Below are 16,491 nucleotides of genomic sequence, written 5' to 3'. Positions count from 1 at the left end.
CACAGCAGGTGGCGTTGTTTCGCCACCAAGTAATACGTTTTTGTGTGGGGGTCAAAGAGTGTCTTATTCTTCTTCGGTGGGGTTTAACGGCGGTTAGCATCCAATAGGTTGCCTTACCGCTCCCAACTGAACTATAGTATAGATCCATTACACGTTGTGGTTCCCCTTTCTCAATGTATCAATAGGCCTATAGCAAATGGCATTCATTTTTCATATGTAAATTGCACTTTTCAGTAGTGCTCAAGGCATTCCATTCCATGAGCACATCATTTATTTTTCAACTCAAATCAACAAGCCCAACCAGTCCTGCATGACAACAAAATCATAAACAACAGAGTAATAAGTCTTTAGTTTTGAGGTCATCCTCAGGTAAAACAATTTGGCTAATCTATTCTTCCATATTTCCAAGTCCGATTCTTGAAGATCAAGGGGTATAACATTTATTGGAATGACTTGAATTCTGATAGAATTTGGTTTTTAATGTAAATATATAGTTTCATCGTATTATTATATGTAGTAGAAAGCGATGGGTTAGAAGAAGCCTACAGAACCAACCCATAAAGTTAAATTTAATATCCATATATGGCCAGCTATGTAAACTTTAACATTGATTTATTCTGCAATAGATGTCGTTCAATTGGTAACATACATTTTTGTCTTCTGCTAATGCCTCTTAAGGGGAAAGTAATCTACTGTATATGTAACATAATTTAATCAGATTACATTACTGAGTTTGGGTAACCCAAAAATTACGTTACTGATGACAATTCTGGACAGGTAAACTAGTATTGGATTAAATTTAGAAAGTAACCTACCCGACCATGGCTATGAATGCCAAGAAGCCAACCTTACTGAAACATATATCACTCATTGGCCTATTCCTCTGTTCTGGCACAGATCTACTATTCACAGGGATCCTCTCAGAATCCCTCACCCTTGATCCACTCTCCTCTACTTTCTTCACATCCTCAGCATACGACACCTTCTGCAGTACTCTGACCTTGACCACCTCAACCACCCTCTCTAACACCGGACACCGCCAATCCCCAGCAACATAGGCACCCCTACAGTTGACACACTTTTCCCACCAAAACTACACATTCCTCTGTCCCATGTCCTCCTGTACACTTCCCACATCTTTCAATCTCCCTCCGACACTCTGCTGTGATATGCCCATAAATGTGACCTATAACACTGCAGTGGATTCGGCACAAAGCTCTAATAGCATAACTCATATGTCCTAACATTACTTTGTCAGGTAAAGAAAGATTGTGTCACCTCTGTTTCACCACGCTCTCAGCTGGGTCTGCGTCGCACCAAACAACAGGCGTCACAAACACCAGGAATCTTCAACTTCAATTACCCCACCTCCACACTTAAAGAGCAAAAACTATTCTGGGTGCCGCAGTAAAAGTATTGTAGGGAATACTCAGTAGGGTCTGTAGAATGTATAGATGGTTTCATTTCATTGGGCTTTGAATAATACGGAGTGTTGCTGACCTTTTACTGTGGTCAAACAGCTTAAAATTGGGTGCCTGGACACTATATGGTACAAATATACAGTAGCTGTACAGGAAAAACGATTATTTGTGCAGAAGTAAAAGTATGGTTGGGATTACTCACTAGGGTCTGTGGAATATATACTGAACAAAAACATAAACGCAACATGCAACATTTATATTTACATTTTATTTCATTATTAAACATATAGCTTAATTTCATCAGTCTGCTCTATCATTCAAGTTTAAAATCTTAACTTCTATCACTTAAATAATTTCCTCTCCAATCACTCATGTATTCACATTGCCCTCTCATAAGACTGCGTTAGAGAACAAGCACACCACAACTGCTACTGTTTTTTTAAAAGGCAGAGGCTGAGGATCCAACTTTTCTGGACCATGCTTCTCAGCTGTGCAAATAGGCCTACCCAAATTAACTTTTAAAATACCTACCATTTCTCTCTGAATGGACCCTCTCCCATTAGTCACAAGTCAATGTGAACACACTAACACACTATTATTTGGTGGTAAGCCTGAACTCCTCAAAATGAGCCTAATCTGACAAAACACACTCCAGTGTATCCTGGCTTATTTCAATGTCAACCTCTCCAGTTACATGCTGCTCATCTGATTCATTTTTCATAGAGCTTACGATTTCTTCATCTGATAAACCTCGACCACAACTTTCTGTCTCTAAGTCAGTGTTTCCCAAAGTCGGTCCTGGGGACCCCAAGAGGTGCACGTTTTTGTGTTTTTGTTGCTCTAGCACTATACAGCTGATTCAAATAATAAACTCATCATTAAGCTTTGATTATTTTAATCAGCTGTATAGTCCTAGGGCAAAAACCAAAACATGCACCCTATGGGGTCCCCAGGATGGAGTTGGGGAAACAGTGCTCTAAGTGATAGTATTCATTCCCAATATCTTGGGTGTCTGAGATTTGTTTGGGCTGCACCACTGACACTCCATCATATGAACTCTTGGATGCATCAGGATGTAGATCAGAAGCAGGTTCTTTATCCTCAAAAGTGTGTATATTTTGCATATTAAGTTGGCAGTCTGAGGGTTCTCTTATCAGTTGACATTCCATCATTTAAACTCTCCACAGGCAATAGGTTTTGTACCCAAGCCTCATTTACATTCTCTGTTTGTACCATTTTGTTAAATTTCACGTTGTTGTCACTAGTAGTAGAATGTATAAATGTTTCCCTTATTCTTGTCCCACATATTCCTGAGATTTGTAACACTACGTTTAGTGACAATGGGTTTTCCAATTGGCCATTACAAAGTTTTTGCATCTTCCTCCCCCCCAAATAATACAAATAAATCATTATGCTGCATAACGGAATGTATTATCATTGAAATAGCATGTTAATCCACATGTATTACATTTTTTTTTGAAATTCTGAACTTTCAGATCCTCCCCCACAATACCTGCCATCCCCATACAATTTATCTTTCAGATTTGGTGGTTCAACATCATTATTTTCATTTATCATCTGTTGTGTCAAATTATTCTGATCTATGCATTTATCAGTACGGTTAACTCCACAGATAACAATCACTACAGACGACAGCGTATATATAGAATAATGGCGCAGGTGTCACGGTTGTTGTCGGTGAATGAGGACCAAAACGCAGCAGGTACGTGAATGCTCATCTTGCTTTTTAATTATCTTTCAAAACGAACATACAAAATAACAAAAACACGAACGATCAACAAAAACAGTCTGGTAAGGCACAAGGCGAAACACAGAACAATCACCCACAAATCACACATACAAACACACCCTAATATATGGAACTCTCAATCAAAGGCAGATAGACAACACCTGCCTTCAACTGAGAGTCCCAACCCCAATCAACCAAACATAGAAACACACAACCTAGACTAACCATAGAATACTAAACATAAACCAAAAACCCGGAATTACTAAATCAAACACCCTTTACACAAAACACACCACCCCGAACCACATAAAACAAATACCCCCTGCCACGCCCTGACCAAACTACAAAACAATTAACCTTATATACTGGCCAGGACGTGACAGTACCCCCCCTCAAAGGTGCTACCCCAGAAGCACCTTAACAAAAAAATAATCCCAAGCAACACCAACAAAAAGTCCCCTTTTCTAAAGGGAGGGAAGGGAGGGGTGGCTGCCGTCAACGACGGCACTGTGCTACACCCCCTCCCCAACCCACCTATTTCTGGAGGTGGCTCTGGCTCCGGCCGTTCCAGGCTGTCGGGCCACTCTGGCATCGCCCGGGGGCAGTCGGGGCAGTCTGGCAATTCGGGAGAGTCTGGGCAGTCTGGCAATTCGGGACAGTCTGGGCAGTCTGGCAATTCGGGACAGTCTGGGCAGTCTGGCAATTCGGGACAGTCTGGGCAGTCTGGCAATTCGGGACAGTCTGGGCAGTCTGGCAATTCGGGACAGTCTGGGCAGTCTGGCAATTCGGGACAGTCTGGGCAGTCTGGCATTCGGGACAGTCTGGGCAGTCTGGCAATTCGGGACAGTCTGGGCAGTCTGGCAATTCGGGACAGTCTGGGCAGTCTGGCAATTCGGGACAGTCTGGGCAGTCTGGCAATTCGGGACAGTCTGGGCAGTCTGGCAATTCGGGACAGTCTGGGCAGTCTGGCAATTCGGGACAGTCTGGGCAGTCTGGCAATTCGGGACAGTCTGGGCAGTCTGGCCACTCCGGCAGTTCAGGGCAGTCTGGCCACTCCGGCAGTTCAGGGCAGTCTGGCCACTCCGGCAGTTCAGGGCAGTCTGGCCACTCCGGCAGTTCAGGGCAGTCTGGCCACTCCGGCAGTTCAGCGCAGTCTGGCCACTCCGGCAGTTCAGCGCAGTCTGGCCACTCCGGCAGTTCAGCGCAGTCTGGCCACTCCGGCAGTTCAGCGCAGTCTGGCCACTCCGGCAGTTCAGCGCAGTCTGGCCACTCCGGCAGTTCAGCGCAGTCTGGCCACTCCGGCAGTTCAGCGCAGTCTGGCCACTCCGGCAGTTCAGCGCAGTCTGGCCACTCCGGCAGTTCAGCGCAGTCTGGCCACTCCGGCAGTTCAGCGCAGTCTGGCCACTCCGGCAGTTCAGCGCAGTCTGGCCACTCCGGCAGTTCAGCGCAGTCTGACCTCTCTGGCGACTGTTGACTGGCGGGCAGCTCTGACGACTGTTGACTGGCGGGCAGCTCTGACGACTGTTGACTGGCGGGCAGCTCTGACGATGACTGTTGACTGGCGGGCAGCTCTGACGATGACTGTTGACTGGCGGGCAGCTCTGACGATGACTGTTGACTGGCGGGCAGCTCTGACGATGACTGTTGACTGGCGGGCAGCTCTGACGATGACTGTTGACTGGCGGGCAGCTCTGACGATGACTGTTGACTGGCGGGCAGCTCTGACGATGACTGTTGACTGGCGGGCAGCTCTGATGAAGACTGTTGACTGGCGGGCAGCTCTGATGAAGACTGTTGACTGGTGGGCAGCTCTGATGAAGACTGTTGACTGGCGAGGCTGGGTTGACGCACTTGTAGCCTGGTGCGTGGTGCTGGTACTGGGCTTACCAGATTATGTACACGCACCTCCAGGCTAATGCGGGGAGCGGGAACAGGACGAGTCGGACTGGGTTGACGCACTTCCGGGTCCGCACGAGAGACAGGAGCTGGAAACCCAGGGCTATGGAGGCGCACAGCCGGTCTAGATCTTACCTCCTGCACAACCCGCCTTGGCTGGATGGAACTAGTAGCCCTGTACGAGCGGGGTGCTCGTACAGGGCAGACTGGGCTGTGCAGGGGCCTGATGGTAGCCGTGCGTAGAGCGGGAGTTGGGTAGCCTGGTCCTCGGAGGCGTACCGGCGACCAGATGCGCTGCACAGGCATCCTCCTACCAGGCTGGATGCCCGCTCTAGCACGGCACCTGCGAGGGGCTGGAATAACGCGCACCGGACTGTGCGTGCGTATGGGTGAGATAGTGCGCTCCTCAGCGAAACATAGCGCTCTCCACCCCATACGCTCCTCCATATAACCACGAGTAGCTGGCTTCCGGCTCTTCTTACGCCTAGCCAAACTACCCGTGTGCCCCCCCAAAATTTTCTTGGGGGTGCCTCTCGTGCTTCTCCTTCAGCGCGTACTTGGCCTCGTACCACCGCCTCTCTGCCTTGGCTGCCTCAATTTCCCACTGCGGGCGTCGATAATCCCCAGCCTGGTGCCAAGGTCCGGCCCCGTCCAGAACTTCCTCCCAAGTCCACTTCTCCCGCCAGTCCAACTCGAACTCCGTCTGCTCCTTCCTCTGCTGCTTGGTCCTTTGGTGGTGGGTGATTCTGTCACGGTTGTTGTCGGTGAATGAGGACCAAAACGCAGCAGGTACGTGAATGCTCATCTTGCTTTTTAATTATCTTTCAAAACGAACATACAAAATAACAAAAACACGAACGATCAACAAAAACAGTCTGGTAAGGCACTAGGCGAAACACAGAACAATCACCCACAAATCACACATACAAACACACCCTAATATATGGAACTCTCAATCAAAGGCAGATAGACAACACCTGCCTTCAACTGAGAGTCCCAACCCCAATCAACCAAACATAGAAACACACAACCTAGACTAACCATAGAATACTAAACATAAACCAAAAACCCGGAATTACTAAATCAAACACCCTTTACACAAAACACACCACCCCGAACCACATAAAACAAATACCCCCTGCCACGCCCTGACCAAACTACAAAACAATTAACCTTATATACTGGCCAGGACGTGACAGCAGGAGGGAATGGCAGCCGTTTTATGGGCTCTTAACCAACCGTGCTATTTTGTTTTTTCGCATTGTTTGTAACTTATTTTATACATACTGTTGCTGCTACCATCTCTTATGACCGAAAAGAGATTCTGGACATCAGAACAGCGATTACTCACCTTGAATTGGACAAAGAATCTTTCTTTAATGAGTCAGACGAGAGGGATTTACTCCAGACACCCGAACAGGCCCTCATGCCTGTCATTTGCAGGAGAAAGAGACGGAGCTTTCGCGGAAGGAGATCGGGGTGCCTTGTGAGGATCTGGTGATGAATGGCTAATCTGTCTTTGCCATCGGTACTATTGGCAAACGTACAATAAGCTTACAATAAAGTGTACGAACGAAAAACATGTATATCCTACCAACTGGACATTAAAAACTTGAATATCTTATGTTTCACAGTGTCGTGGCTGAACGACGACATGAAAAACATACAGCTGGCGGGTTATACACTGTATCGGCAGGATAGAACAGCAGCCCCTGGTAAGACAAGGGGTGGCGGTCTATGTATATTTATAAACAGCTGGTGCACAATATCTAAGGAAGTCTCTAGGTTTTTCTCGCCTGAGGTAGAGTATCTCATGATAAGCTGTAGACCCACTATCTACCTAGAGAGTTTTCATCTATATTCTTCATAGCTGTCTATTTACCACCACAAACCGATGCTGGCAATATGACCGCACTCAATGAGCTGTATACGGCCATAAGCAAAGAGGAAGGAACTATTGGACAGCTGGGAGGAACTATTGTAAATGTAAATGTAATGTAAACTATTGGATATAAGAGCAACGTCAACTTACCAACAGGAATATGGCTTTCCCGAAGCGGATCCTCTGTTTGGACCACCACCCAGGACAATGAATCGGATCCCAGTAGGCGACCCAAAACAATGGCGCCACAGAAGGGGCAGACAGAGCGGTCTTCTGGTCAGGCTCCGTAGACGGGCACATCGCTCACCGCTCCAGAGTATACTACACGCCAATGTCCAGTCTCTTGACAACAAGGTAGACAAAATTCGAGAAATGGTTGCCTTCCAGAGAGACATCAGAGATTGTAACATTATTTGTTTCACGGAAACATGGCTCACTCGGGATACGTTATCAGAGTCGGTACAGCCACTCGGTTTCTTCACGCATCGCGCCGACAGAAACAAACATCTCTCTGGTAAGAAGAAGGGTGGGCCTGAAAGAACTTCATTGGACTCTATGTAAACTGGAAACCACATATCCTGAGGCTGCATTTATTGTAGCTGGGGATTTTAACAAGGCTAATCTGAAAACAAGGCTCCCTAAATTTTATCAGCATATCGAATGCGCGACCCGGTCTGGCAAAATTCTGGATCATTGCTACTCTAATTTTGGCGACGCATCCAAAGCCTTCCCTCACCCTCCTTTCAGCAGATCTGACCACTACTCCATTTTGTTGCTCCCAGCCTATAGACAGAAACGAAAACAGGAAACACCCGTGCTCAGGTCAGATCAACGCTGGTCCGACCAATCTGATTCCACACTTCAAGATTGCTTCAATCACGTGGACTGGGATATGTTCCGGATAGCATCAGACAACAACATTGATGTATACGCTGATTCGGTGAGCGAGTTTATTTGCAAGTGCATCGGTGATGTTGTACCCACGGTGACTATTAAAACCTTTCCCAACCAGAAACCGTGGATTGATGGCAACATTCGCGCAAAACTGAAAGCGCAAACCACTGCTTTTAATCATGGCAAGGTGACCGGAAACATGACCGAATACAAAGAGTGTAGCTATTTACTCCGCAAGACAATCAAACAAGCTAAGCGTCAGTATAGAGACAAAGTAGAGTCGCAATTCAACAGCTCAGACACAAGACGTATGTGGCAGGGTCTACAATCAATCACGGATTACAAAAAGAAAACCAGCCCCGTCGCGGACACCGATGTCTTGCTCCCAGACAAACTAAACACATTTAAACGTGTTAACCCTCGCAAGGCTGCCGGCCCAGACGGCATCCCTAGCCGCATCCTCAGAGCATGCGCAGACCAGCTGGCTGGTGTGTTTACGAACATATTCAATCAATCCCTATCCCAGTCTGCTGTTCCCACATGCTTCAAGAGGGACACCATTGTTCCTGTTCCCAAGAAAGCTAAGGTAGCTGAGATAAACAATTATCGCCCCAGTGCACTCACTTCCGTCATTATGAAGTGCTTTGAAAGACTAGTCAAGGATCATATCACCTCCACCCTACTTGACACCCTAGACGACGCAATCGCAATCACACTGCACACTGCCCTAACCCATTTGGACAAGAGGAATACCTATGTAAGAATGCTGTTCATCGATTACAACGAGGCATTTAACACCATAGTACCCTCCAAAATCGTCACTAAGCTCGAGACCCTGGGTCTCGACCACACCCTGTGCAACTGGGTCCTGGACTTTCTGACGGGCCGCCCCCAGGTGGTGAGGGTAGGAAACAACATCTCCACCCCACTGATCCTCAACACTGGGGCCCCACAAGGGTGCGTTCTCAGCCCTCTCCTGTACTCCCTGTTCACCCATCATCAAGTTTGCAGACGATACTACAGTAGTAGGCTTGATTACCAACAATGACGAGACGGCCTACAGTGAGGAGGAGGTGAGAGCCCTCGGAGTGTGGTGTCAGGAAAATAACCTCACACTCAACGTCAACAAAACAAAGGAGATGATCATGGACTTTAGGAAACAGCAGAGGGAGCACCCCTCTATCCACATCGACGGGACAGTAGTGGAGAAGGTGATTCCGATCCATTGTGTTCCTCTTGTCCAAATGGGTTAGGGCAGTGTGCAGTGTGATTGCGATTGCGCCGTCTGTATCACAGCCTGGTACGGCAACTGCTCCGCACACAACCGTAAGGCTCTCCAGAGGGTAGTGAGGTCTGCACAACGCATCACCGGGGGCAAACTACCTGCCCTCCAGGACACCTACACCACCCGATGTCACAGGAAGGCCAAAAAGATCATCAAGGACAACAACCACCCGAGCCACTGCCTGTTCACCCCGCTATCATCCAGAAGGCGAGGTTAGTACAGGTGCATCAAAGCAGGGACCGAGAAGCTGTTTTTCAGTCTCTATCTCAAGGCCATCAGACTGTTAACCTGTTTGGGATAGGGGGCAGTATTTTCATGGCCGGATAAAAAACGTACCTGATTTAATCTGGTTATTACTCCTGCCCAGAAACTAGAATATGCATATAATTAGTAGATTTGGATAGAAAACACTCTAAAGTTTCTAAAACTGTTTGAATGGTGTCTGTGAGTATAACAGAACTCATATGGCAGGCCAAAACCTGAGAAGATTCTATACGGAAGTGCCCTGTCTGACCATTTCTTGTCCTTCTATAGCCTCTCTATCGAAAATACAGCCTCTGTGCTGTAACGTGACATTTTCTAAGGCTTTCATTGGCTCTAGGAAGGCGCCAGAAAGTGGAATGATAGCTCTGCAGTCTCTGGGCGCAAAACAGCAGGGGTTTTGGTGAGTGGTCCTTCTGGGAACAATGACACTGAGGCGCTCGTGCACGAGACGACTCCATTTTTTTCTTTCAGTGTTTCTTTCAGTGTTTGAACAGGCGGTCCATAAGAGGTCAGCCATCACTAACATTGAGTGGCTGCTGCCAACATACAGACTCAATCTCTAGCCACTTTAATAATTAATGATTGTATGTATGTAATACATGTATCACTAGTCACTTAAACAATGCCACTTTATATAGTGTTTACATACCCTACATTACTCATCTCATATGTATATACTGTACTCTATACCATCTACTGCATCTTTTTTATGCTGTTCGGCCATCGCTCATCCATATATTTATATGTACATATTCTTATTCATTCCTTTACACTTGTGTGTATAAGGTAGTTGTTGTGAAATTGTTAGATTACTTGTTAGATATTACTGCACGGTCGAAACTAGGAGCACAAGCATTTCTCTACACTCGCATTAACATCTGCTAACCATGTGTATGTGACCAATAAAATGTGATTTGATTTGAAAAACGCTCATCCTGAGGGGGTGCTACTAGTGGCCGGGGACGTTAATTCAGGGAAACTTAAATCCGTTTTACCTCATTTCTATCAGCATGTTAAATGTGCAACCAGAGGGAAAAAAACTCTAGACCACCTTTAGTCCACATACAGAGACGCGTTCAAAGCTATCCCTCGCCCTCCATTTGGCAAATCTGACAATAATTCTATCCTAATGATTCCTGCTTACAAGACAAAATTAAAGCAGGAAGCACCAATGACTCGGTCAATAAAAAAGTGGTCAGATGAAGCAAATGCTAAGCTACAGGACTGTTTTGCAAGCACAGAGTGGAATATGTTCCGGAATTCCTCCGACGGCATTGAGGAGTACACCACATTAGTCACTGACTACATCAATAAGTGCATCGATGACGTCGTCCCGATAGTGACTGTACGTACATACCCCAACCAGAAGCCATGGATTACAGGCAACATCCGCACTGAGCTAAAGGGTAGAGCTGCCGCTTTCAAGGAGCTGGACTCTAACCCGGAAGTTTATAAGAAATCCCGCTAAGCCCTCCGATGAACCATCAAACAGGCAAAGCGCCAATACAGGACTAAGATCAAATTGTACTACACCGGCTCCGACACTCGTCGGATGTGGCAGGGCTTGCAAACTATTACAGACTACAAAGTGAAGCACAGCCAAGAGCTGGCCAGACAAGCTAAATTACTTCTATGCTCGCTTCGAGGCAAGTAACACTGAAGTAACACATACATGAGAGCATCAGCTGTTCCAGACGACTGTGTGATCACGCTATCCGCAGCCGATGTGAGTAAGACCTTTAAACAGGTCAACATACACAAGGCTGCAGGGCCATACGGATTACCAGGATGTGTATTCCGAGCATGCGCTGACCAACTGGCAAGTTGAACTAACTGACATTTTCAACCTTTCCCTGTCTGTGTCTGTAATACCAACATGTTTCAAGCAGACCACCATCATCCCTGTGCCCAAGAACACTAAGTTAACCTGCCTAAATGACTACTGACCCATACACTCACGTTTGTAGCCATGAAATGCTTTGAAAGGCTGGTTATGGCTCACATTAACAGCATCCTCCCGGATACCCTATACCCACTCCAATTCACATACCGACCCAACAGGTCCATAGATGACACAATCTCAATCGCACTCCATACTGCCCTTTCCCACATGGACAAAAGAAACACCTATGTGAGAATGCTGTTCATTGACTACAGCTCAGCGTTCAATACTATAGCGCCCACAAAGCTCATCACTAAGCTAAGGACCCTGGGACTCAACACCTCCCTCTGCAACTGGATCCTGGACTTCCTGACTGGCTGCCCCCAGGTGGTAAGGGTAGGCAATAACATATCTGCCACACTGATCCTCAACACTTGGGCCCCTCAGCGGTGTGTACTTTGTCCCCTCCTGTAGTCCCTGTTCACCTGTGACTGTGTGGCCATACACGACCCCAACACCATCATTAAGTTTGCTGATGAGACAGCCTATAGGGAGGTCAGAGACCTGGCAGTGTGGTGCCAGGACAACAACCTCTCCCTCAATGTGAGCAAGACAAAAGAGCTGATCGTGGACTACAGGAAAAGGTGGGCCGAACGGGCCCCCATTAACATCAACAGGGCTGTAGTGGAGCAGGTCGAGAGTTTCAATTTCCTGGTCCAAACACACCAGGACAGTCATTAAGAGAGCACGACAACACCTTTTCCCCCTCAGGAGATTGAAAAGATTTGGCATGGGTCCCTAGATCCTCAAAAGGTTACACAGCTGTACCATTGAGAGCATCCTGACCAGTTACATCACCGCCTGGTATGGCGACTGCTCGGCATCTGACCGTAAGGTGCTACAGAAGGTAGTGCGTACGGCCCAGTACATCACTGGGGCCAAGCTTCCTGCCATCCAGGACCTATATATTAGGCGGTGTCAGAAGAAAGCCCATAAAATTGTTAAAGACTCCAGTCACCCAAGTCATAGACTGTTTTCTTTGCTACCGCACGGCAAGCAGTACCGGAGCATCAAGTCTAGGACCAAAAGGCTCCTTAACCTGTTGGGTCTAGGGGGCAGCATTTGCACGTCTGGATAAAAAAAATGTACCCGATTTAATCTGGTTACTAATCCTACCCAGTAACTAGAATATGCATATACTTATTATATATGGATAGAAAACACTCTAAAGTTTCCAAAACTGTTTGAATGGTGTCTGTGAGTATAACAGAACTCATTTGGCAGGCAAAACCCTGAGACATTTTCTGACAGGAAGTGGATACCTGATGTGTTGTATTGACTTTAAACCTATCCCATTGAAAAACACAGGGGTTTAGGAATATTTTGGCACTTCCTATTGCTTCCACTAGATGTCACCAGCCTTTACAAAGTGTTTTGAGTCTTCTGGAGGGAGATCTGACCGAACAAGAGCCATGGAACGTTGATGTCCCATTAGACACCTGGCGCGCTAGTTCATGTTGGGTACCCTCGTTCCAATACGTTATAAAAGAGTATGCATTCGTCCACCTTGAATATTATTCATGTTCTGGTTAAAAAAGGCCCTAATGATTTATGCTATACAACGTTTGACATGTTTGAACGAACGGAAATATATTTTTTCCCCTCGTTCATGACGAGAAGTCCGGCTGGCTTACATCATGTGCTAACGAGACGGAGATTTTTGGACATAAATGATGAGCTTTTTTGAACAAAACTACATTCGTTATGGACCTGTGATACCTGGAAGTGACATCTGATGAAGAGAATCAAAGGTAATGGATTATTTACATAGTATTTTCGATTTTAGATCTCCCCAACATGACGTCTAGTCTGTATCGCAACGCGTATTTTTCTGGGCGCAGTGCTCAGATTATTGCAAAGTGTGATTTCCCAGTAAGGTTATTTTTAAATCTGGCAAGTTGATTGCGTTCAAGAGATGTAAATCTATAATTCTTTAAATGACAATATAATATTTTACCAATGTTTTCTAATTTTAATTATTTAATTTGTGACGCTGACTTGACTGCCGGTTATTGGAGGGAAACGATTTCCTCAACATCAATGCCATAGTAAAACGCTGTTTTTGGATATAAATATGAACTTGATAGAACTAAAAATGCATGCATTGTCTAACATAATGTCCTAGGAGTGTCATCTGATGGAGATTGTAAAAGGTTAGTGCATCATTTTAGCTGGTTTTATGGTTTTGGTGACCCTGTCTTTGACTTGACAAAACATTACACACAACTCTTGTAAATGTACTGTCCTAACATACTCTAAATTTATGCTTTCGCCGTAAAACCTTTTTGAAATCGTAAAACGTGGTTAGATTAAGGAGATGTTTATCTTTCAAATGGTGTAACATAGTTGTATTTTTGAAAAATTTGAATTTTGACATTTATTTGGATTCAAATTTGCCGCTCTTGAAATGCACCTGCTGTTGATGGAGTGCACCACGGGTGGCACGCTAGCGTCCCACCTAGCCCCAAGAGGTTAACAGCTTCTACCCCCAAGCCATAAGAATGCTGAACAATTAATCAAATGGCCACCGGACTATTTACTTTGACAGCCCCCCCCCCCCCCCTCCATTTGTTTTTAACACTGCTGCTACTCACTGTTTATTATCTATGCATAGTCACTTCACCTACTTACATGTAAAAATTAACTCGACTAACCTGTATCCCCGCACATTGACTCTGCACCCGGTACCCGCGTATATGGCCTCGTTAATGTTATTTTATTGTGTTACTTTTTATTATTTTTTACTTTAGTTTATTTGTTAAATATTTTCTTAACTCTTTTTTGAGCTGCACTGTTGGTTAAGGGCTTGTAAGTAAGCATTTCACGGTATTCGGCGCATGTGACAAATAAAGTTTGATTTGATTTTTACTTTACTGATGGGATGTTTTGGCGGAATGCAAGCCTCCCTTTCCAAGCCAAGAGAGGCTCTTCAATGCACAAGTCCTTGTGAGGCACACACACTCTTCCAAATGCCCTGGTCAAGCTGCCCAGGACATTCCTTATTTTGTGAAGGGGGTCGGTGAGATTGGCAGTGGCATTGTTCAAAGTGGAGTGCTGTCAGCAAGACAAGGAAGTGATCCTGGGAGAAAATGGCTGGGAAAAAAGGGGTTTGCAGCATGGGGTCAGTGGTCCAGTAGTCCCTTAGAGCCCTTCTTAACTAGCCCACACAGCAGCACCGTGACCAGGAAGCTATACATTTCACTGATGGTATTGTTCACCCGTTTTGAGAGCTTCCCTTTTATGCCTTCTCTTTCAGTTCATGAGAATACCTGTAAACATCATGAGGCAGTTTGGAACTAGTGAGTGTTGCAACTGAGGACAGATGATTTTTACACGCTACACGCTTCAGCACTCGGCCGTCCAATTCTGTGAGCTTGTGTGACCTACCACTTCGTGGCTGAGCTGTTGTTGCGCCTTGACATTTCCACTTCACCATAACAGCATTTACAGTTGACCGGGGCAGCTTTTGCAGGGCAAACATTTTACAAACTGACTTGTTGGAAAGGTGGCATCCTATGACGGTGCCATGTTGAAAGTCACTGAGCTCTTCAGTAAGGCCATTTTACTGACAATGTTTGTCTATGTAGATTGCATGACTGTGTGCTCAATTTTATACACCTGTCAGCAACAGATGTGGCTGAAATAGCTGAATCCACTCATTTAAAGGGGTGACCACATACTTTTGTATAGTATTCCTTGTAACTATCTGATTGATCCGACTCACTCTCATACACAGATTCTTATTCAGATTTACAAAATATTTATTGTATATCATCAGCGAGGCGTTTCCTTTTGAAACCGGACATTATCTCTACTCAATGTATATCAGTGTCTGTCAAGAGTTAAGTTTTTCTGTCAGGACTGACTTAGATTGTAACTTGCCAGCTCAGACCCCCTTTCCAGGGGTTTTCTTTTTATTCAGTTTATAAACTTCTCCTGTGTGTGCCCCCCATTTATTGAGAAATCCCCCATCATAGTAATATTTGCTCCATCATATACCCCCACAATACCTTCCCCCATTTCTAACCCCCATGTACTTGAAAACCCCCCATAAATTAAATTAACCCCCCCCAAAATGGTTTCTAGGCTAGGCAGTCGGCATGTATTTGGGGTGATGACCTGTGCAGTGGTAACATTTTATTTGCTTTGTCAAAAACTGTAAACGACTTGTCAAGTCATGTGCTCCGGTTCTTGTATACACTGTAACAAGCACATTGCAGATTTCTAATATGCTGCAAAGTGGCCAAACTAAGTTGATATTTCCAGGAATGGGCGCAGCCAAATTTGTCAAATCATGACGTCTGTGTTCTTCAGGTCGGAAAGTTGGAGCTCTAGAAAGAGTCCTATGTTCCCGAGTTGGAATTCCGAGTTGGATGATCTTTCAAATCTTTTTTTCCCCAGTCGGAGCTTGTTTTTTTCAGAGTTCCCAGTTGCTTTGAACGCACTGAAGTTGGAGATTTCAGAGTTCCCAGTTCAGAATTCCCAGTTGTTTTGAACTCTGCATTATACTGAATGGCATTCTGAGATTAGGGAGTTATCGCTTGTCAAAGATAAACAAACATGGCTGCCATCAAAAGTAATTTAGCCACTGTTAGCTGACACGTATCTCTTTTCTAAACAATATTGCATTCCTCCGTGGTGCTCACCAGATATGTGGTACATTGTAAACAAGTCTAGCGGTTAGGTCGCTAACTTATGTTTTGTTTTATGTCAGCACAACCTGTTATTTAGACTGGTTTATGGAATCAGTTTGGCTGTGGCTGTGTTGTTCTGCGTGAGGCTTAGCTGATGAAGTTCACATTTATCTTTTACAATAAAAGGTGAAATTGAGGAATAAAGTTGAAGACCTTCATTTTCCATCAATACAAACTAGATTCTGTTCAGACAACAATGGTGTATAGAAGCGTTTGTTGCATCATACGTTCTGTTGCTTCTGTTCTCAAATCAAATTTTATTTGTCTCATACACATGGTTAGCAGATGTTAATGCGAGTGTAGCGAAATGCTTGTGCTTCTAGTTCTGACCATGCAGTAATATCTAACAAGTAATCTAACCTAACAATTTCACAACAACTACCTTATACACACAAGTGTAAAGGAATTAATAAGAATATGTACATAATATATGAATGAGTGATGGCCGAACGGCATAGGCAAG

Source organism: Salmo salar, chromosome ssa25 (genome assembly GCF_905237065.1).
Source record: "Salmo salar chromosome ssa25, Ssal_v3.1, whole genome shotgun sequence".
In the NCBI taxonomy this organism is placed as follows: domain Eukaryota; kingdom Metazoa; phylum Chordata; class Actinopteri; order Salmoniformes; family Salmonidae; genus Salmo; species Salmo salar.
The sequence above is the reverse complement of the archived record's forward strand: the minus strand, read 5'-3'. Positions refer to the sequence as shown.